A 6,891-nucleotide genomic window follows, 5' to 3' on the forward strand; every position below is an offset into this window, starting at 1 on the left:
TTTCTTTCTTTCTTTCTTTCTTTCTTTCTTTCTTTCTTTCTTTCTTTCTTTCTTTCTTTCTTTCTTTCTTCATCTGTGTATGCTTAGTTCTCTTTGTATTCTGGTCACTGTACTTGAAAACCCATTTGTAGGAATTTGTTGAGACATAGGATAATTGAATATTCTTCCAGAGAAAATTTTTGTTTGCTTATACTAATAATCTGGTGGCCCTATGAGTTTCAGGCCACCTTATAGCAAGTTCAAGGTTTGAGGTTCCCAGAAACACCCAGGTGAAGCAAAGTATTGCAATATTGTTCCAGCTATAGTGGAGGAGTTCAGATTTTCTGCTCTGTGTGGATCTTGCAGTTCCACTTTTTATCTCCCTCATTTCGTAACTATAACTCAGTTTTTGTGTTCTTAACCTTATGAATTGTTAAATGCCGTTCAGATAAAAAGCATATTGAATGCTGGGTTACATCTCTGGGTTTTAATCTCCTAGATTGTGGTTCAGTAATTTTTCATTCTATTTTTAGCTGGCTTCTGCTTTTAACAAGATTAAACAAAATCATATATAATTTAGCTTTATTAGTTGTCCTTAGAGGATTGTTTGGAATTCCCTAACCCACTAGCACTTCATGGGTCAATATTGGGGACTCTCTTTTGTTGTGAGCATCCAATTGTATTGCACTGTGGTTTTGGAATGTGCTTTATATGATACCAATTTTTTTCATACTTTCTTTGTGATATGGTATATAGTCTTTTAAAAAAAATCTATTTCATGTTGGTAGAAAATGTATATTCTGTAATTGTTAGATGCAAGGTTCTATATCTTTCTATTATCTTTTTGTAGCTTGTTATTTTTGTTGTTTCAATCTTCTCTTCTTACCATTTTTTTTAATCTTCTTGATCTGTTTATTTCTGAAATGGTGATTTAAACCTCTCATTGTAATATCTGCTTTATATATTTTATACTTTTATATATGTATTATTAGATATAAACAAGCTAAGAATTGTTATGCCTTCCTGGCAAATTTTTATTATTATTTGATGCCCCTTCATAACTTTTTCTTTTACTATGTGTTTTGTCTATTTATAATATTGTCGTGCTAGGTCTCTTTTGGATTTTCTTTTTTCCTGCTTTTTATTTTTTTAAAATCTTTTTGTGTTCTTTTGTTTTAGGTATATCTATGGGAAATAGAATATAGCTGGGTTTTAAATGTTATTATTGTGATAAAATATACATAGCATAAAATTTACCATTTTAACTATTTTTCTTGTACAGTTCAGTGGCATCAAATACAGTCATGATGTTGTTTTCAATCATCACCATCCATCTTCAGAATTTTTTCGTCTTCCTAAACTGAAACTCTATACCCATTAAACACTAACTTCCCACTGCTTTCTTCCCCCCAGCTCCTGACAACCACCATTCTACTTTCTGTCTCTATGAATTTGAGTACTCTAGGTGCCTCGTATAAGTGGAATCATACAATATTTGTCTTTTTAGTTTATTTCACTTAGTATAATGTCTTCAAGTTTCATCCATGTTGTAGCATGTGTCAGAATTTTGGATTAAATTTTTTTTTTCTAGCACTCGGATGAAGCAGGAAATCTTACAGTCTTTTAAGAAAACCATTAGCTGGGCTCCAGCAAGGGGCAAGTGCTATAGCAGAAGTCTCACTTTTGTGGGAGAGGGGAGTGGGATAACTGGTCCATTCTGGCTACCAGAACATTTCGAATTACACACGGGCTCACATTATATTTCTGTTGGCTAGCACTGGTCTAAAGGATGTATTTTATTTTATTTTTATCTATTTATTTTTAAGGAGGGCACAGCTCACAGTGGCCCACATAGGGATCGAATCAGCAACCTTGGTGTTATTAACACCATGCTCTAACCAACTGAGATAACTGGCCACCCCTAAAGGATGTATTTTAGACAAAAGTAAAATGATCTAAGATTTTTTTTTTAAAAGTCTGAGATACAATAAGAAATGCAGAACAAAGGAAGTAATAAATATGTGGTTAAACCCGGACAAAGATGAACAACAATATGAACAACAATAATAAAGATTTGGGGATCAAAAGATGAGACAGAATAAAAATATATGGCAACAATAGCCTATAAGTCTGGAGCAGGGGCATTAGGGTTACAGTGATCTGAATACCTGTGTTGTTCCTGAGGAGGGTAAAGATATAGGCCAAGTGAGCACTGGACAAGTTAATTATGTGTGTTAAAACATCTAGTGTTACTGCTAGAAAAATATAGAGTATATATTGGGTTGTTGGAAAAGTCATGACATATTTTTTCTATGTTTTTCATTGCAAAAATGCGTCATGACTTTTCTGACAACCCAATAATTGCCTAACTAGTAGAGGGAAAGAATGGAATGAGAAGATAGAAAAAACAGTTCCTTAAAAAAAGGCAAGAAAGGAGAGAAAAAGCATAAAGCAGATAGCATAGACTAAGATTTTTAGGAGCAAATATATATATAAAAGTACAGTAAGTACAACTGGAGTAAATGTTCCAATTGAAAGACCAAGATTCTCTGACTTGACTTAAAAATCATTTTAAAAACTAGCCATTTATAAGAGGCACTTCTAAAGCCTAAGTGTATAAAAAGGTTGAAAACAAAAAGATGATAAAAGATACAGAATGCAAATACCAAAGAAATACTAATAGCAGATAATGTGGACTTTTAAAAAGCCACTAGAAATAGGACAGATCATTACATAAATTATTTGGCATCTATCCTGTCACACATTCCTCCCTACCCCATCTTACATGTTTTTGAAGTTTATCTAATTGGTATGTGTTTTATATAGATACCAGCATTCCCTGCTGGATGCATGGCAGCTCCTCCCCCCAGGAATTTATGGATATTGGGATGCCTGCATTGACATGTAGGTTCCAATGGCTATGAAATACAGTTTATTATTCACAATGTCAACATCAAAAATACCCCCCAAAGGGAAAAAGCTCCTTGATATTGGTCTTGGCAGTGGTTTCCTGGATATGACACCAAAAGCACAAGGCACAAAAGCAAAAATCAACACGTGAGACTGAAGAAACCATCTACAAAATGAAAAGGCAACCCATGGAATAGGAGAGAATATTTGTAAATCATATATCTGATAAGGGGTTAATATACAAAATATATAGAGAACACATACAACTCAATAGCAAAAAAACAAACAATCCAATTTATTTATTTATTTTTAAAGATTTTATTGGTGAATTGGGGGAGGGGAACAGTACTGGGGAATCGGGGAAGGGGAACAGACAAGTTGCTGTCCTTTTGTTTTTCAGTCTAGTTGTGGAGGACGTCGCTTCACTGGCCCATGTTGGTATTGTGATCATTGCACTCTTCCCGGGTGAGGCAGATCGGTCACCAGCCTCTGGACGGCCGCTCACAGTGGCTCTTGGCAGTTCACATTGGCTGCCGGGCTGCCGGCTGCTCACAGTAACTTATGGCAGCCTACTGCAGCCTCACTGCAGCCTATGCCGTCGCTGGTGACTAACTGCAGCCCAGCTCCAGGTTGAGCTGTTGTTCACCATCTTAGCTGTAGAGGGTGCAGCATCACTGGCCCTAATGTGAGATCTGAGCTGAGGCCCTGCTGCTCAAAGCCAGCATCCCAAGCCAACTCTTAAGCAACATGCCACTCGGTTGGCCCCAAACAATCCAATTTAAAAAAAGGGCAGAGCAACTGAATAGTCATTTTTCCAAAGAAGATATAGAAATAACCAACAGGTACATGAAAAGGTGCTCACTTATCAGGGAAATGCAAATCAAAACCACAATGAGATCTCACCTCATGCCTGTCAATTGTTATTATCAAAAAGATAAGAGATAAGTGTTAGTGAGGATGTGGAGACAAGGGAAACTTGGTGCACTGTTGGTGGAAATGTAAATTGGTTCAGCCACTATGGAAAACAGTATGGATCTTCCTAGAAATAGAACTACCACACAATCCAGCAATCCCACTTCTGGGTCGTATGCAAGAGAAGTGAAAACAGGATCTCAAAGAGATATCTGCACCCCCGTGTTTATTGCAGCATTGTTCACAGTAGCCAAAATAAGTGCCTGTCAATGGATTGATGGATAAAGAAAATATCACGCGCACACACACACACACACACACACACACACACACACACGCACACACACACGCACACACGAATACTATTCAGCCCAAGAAAGCAGGAAATCCTGCCATTTGTGATAACTTGGATGAATTTTGAAGGCATTATGCTAAGTGAAATAAGTCAAAGAAAGAGAAATACTGTAAATCACTTTTATGTGGATGTAAAAAAGCCAAACTCAGAAAAACAGAGAATATAGTGGTGGTTACTAGGGCTGTGGGGGAAATGGGGAGATATTGGTCAAATGGTACAAACTTCTAATTATAAGGTTAAGAAGTTCTGGGGATCTAATGTACAGAATGGTAATTATAGCTAATAGTACTGTATTATGTATTTGAAAGTTGCTAAGAGAAGGGGTTTTAAATGTTCTTAACACACACACACACACACACACACACAAATGGTAAGTTTGTAATGTGATGGAAGTGTTAGCTAATGCTATGCTGGTAATCATTTGGCAATATATAGATGTATCAAAATACATTGTACACCTTAAACTTACACAATGTTATATACCAATTATATTTCCATAAAGCTGGAAAAAAATAAATAGAACATTAAAATGATAAAAATAATATTCCTGGAAGAAGAAAGGTTTGGGTTTGGTCTGGAGTCAAAGAGTGACGGTGGGGGGTGGTGGCTCTGGTTTTTCTTGTGGTTAGGAAGTGAGGTCCGGGGAGGATTCCCTGAGGGGTGTGCTGGTGTGAACACTCCTGCAGCACCAAGGGGGAGAGTGCCCAGGCTTCTGATAGGTTGACCTAAATGCGGGTCAAAAGGGAAGGAAGAGTGGTGGGGCTTAAATGCTTTCGGTGGTCAAACATTAAAAATAGTCAAACTCACAGCGTGAGCGGCCAGCAGCCGCCGTGAGCGACTGTCCAGAAGCCGGCGACTGATCTGCTTCGCCTGGGAAGAGCGCAATGATGGTGCCAACCTGGGCCAGTGAAGCAACGTCCTCCACAACTAGACTGAAGAACAACAGGACAGCAACTTGTCTGTTCCCCTTCCCCCAATTCCCTAGCACTGTTCCCATCCCCCCAGTTCCCCAATAAAAATCTTTAAAAGAAAATAGTCAAACTTTTTATTACTTACCCATAGATCTAATTTATTTTAACTAGTACATAGAGTTCTATCATGTGAAAAAAACACAACTTATTTTCAAATATCTCTACTGAGAGCCAATGCGGTGTTTCATACTTCTTCTATTAGAAACAGTTCTGCAACGAACATCTCTTGACAGAATCTTTGCAAGAGTGTTTGTTGGGGACATGCCAGGATGAGGAATCGCTGGGTCGGATGGTGTCCTGATCTTTGCCAGATTGTTCTCCAGTGTAATTGTACCAACTTGTTCATCCATGTCTTGAAGTGGTGGAGTTTGTACTTTGTTCCAAGGGTGCTGGGAGGCCATTGGAGGGCTTATGTGGGAGACTGATCTAATCTGATTAATACAAAAGTAACTCTGGCTGCTTTGGGGAAACCTGGGGGTGGTGAGTAGGAGTGGAAGCAGGGGGACAGTTACAATCTGGGTGAGAGACAATAGTATCTGGAATGGGGGTGGTACTGGTGGAGATGGTACTAAATGGTGGAATTCAGGGTATATTCTGAACATAGAGTTCACAGAACTTGTTGATGGATGACATATGGGCTGTGACAGAATAATTCCTAATTTTTAGTCTCATGAATGAAATGGGAAAGACTGTACAACAAGGGGATTCGGGAGATCAAGAGTTGTTTTGGCCATATTATGTTTGAAATACCTATTAGACCGGTGAGTAGAAATATGGAATGGGCAGCCTGATGCGTGCTGGGAACTCAGTGGAGAGGTAGGGGCTGGAGAACAAATTTGGGATCTTAATTAAAGCCACAGGCATGGAGGAGATTATCTAGGTGGATACAGGGAGGTGAGAAGACATTTTCGGACTGAGCCCTGTGGAACTCTAACAGCTAGAAGCCGGGAAGGCGAAAAGGATCTAGCAAGGAAAACACGTGGAGGCCAGTGAACATGCAGACAAAACCAGGAGAATATGATGAGCCAGGAGCTACACAAAAGTAGTACTTTAAGAAGAAGGAAAAAAAAAAATCACTGCATCAAGTGCTGCTGATAGCTTAAGATGAGTTCTAAGAATAGACCAAAATCATCTGAACCCTTTGGTTACTTTTTCTCTTAGATTGTCCTATATTTTGACGCCTTAATTGTAGTCCTCAGTATTTGTTAATATTTTTGGGGGGGTGTGGTGGGAGAGAGGAATCAAAACCCACCCCGCAACCTCCATCTCATTTTAAATATATCATTAGACCTAGAATGAAAAAGATTAAAGAATTAAAAAGTGCTCGAAGCCTTGTATCTGTTGGCAGCCATTTAACCCACCCCATAGTGGCATCCTGGTGTCAAGCAGCTGTGTATCTTTTTAAAAAGCCCATCCGAATGCTCTAGAGGGCTTTTCTATCATGAGTTAGAACTGCCTGCACGATCTGATTGGCCCCACTCCACAAAGAGTGTTCCAATAGGTTTTAGAGCCTTCTGTCTCATTTCTTTGTGCATTTGTTATTAGCTCAATAAATAATAAATCGAGGAATTACCCAGTCACTAATTTGCTTTTTTTTTTATCAAGCAAAGCTCATGTTTTAATAAATTGCCATTTTTCTGTATTATTGAACTTGTGCTATCAGATGCCTGTAATTCAAATATAAAACTATTTTTATTATGGTATTTATTTTTTTACCCATACGTATGTTCTTTAGCTATAGTTGTAGTTTTTGCTGGGATGTTT

Source organism: Hipposideros armiger, unplaced genomic scaffold, assembly GCF_001890085.2.
Source record: "Hipposideros armiger isolate ML-2016 unplaced genomic scaffold, ASM189008v1 scaffold_224, whole genome shotgun sequence".
In the NCBI taxonomy this organism is placed as follows: Eukaryota; Metazoa; Chordata; class Mammalia; order Chiroptera; family Hipposideridae; genus Hipposideros; species Hipposideros armiger.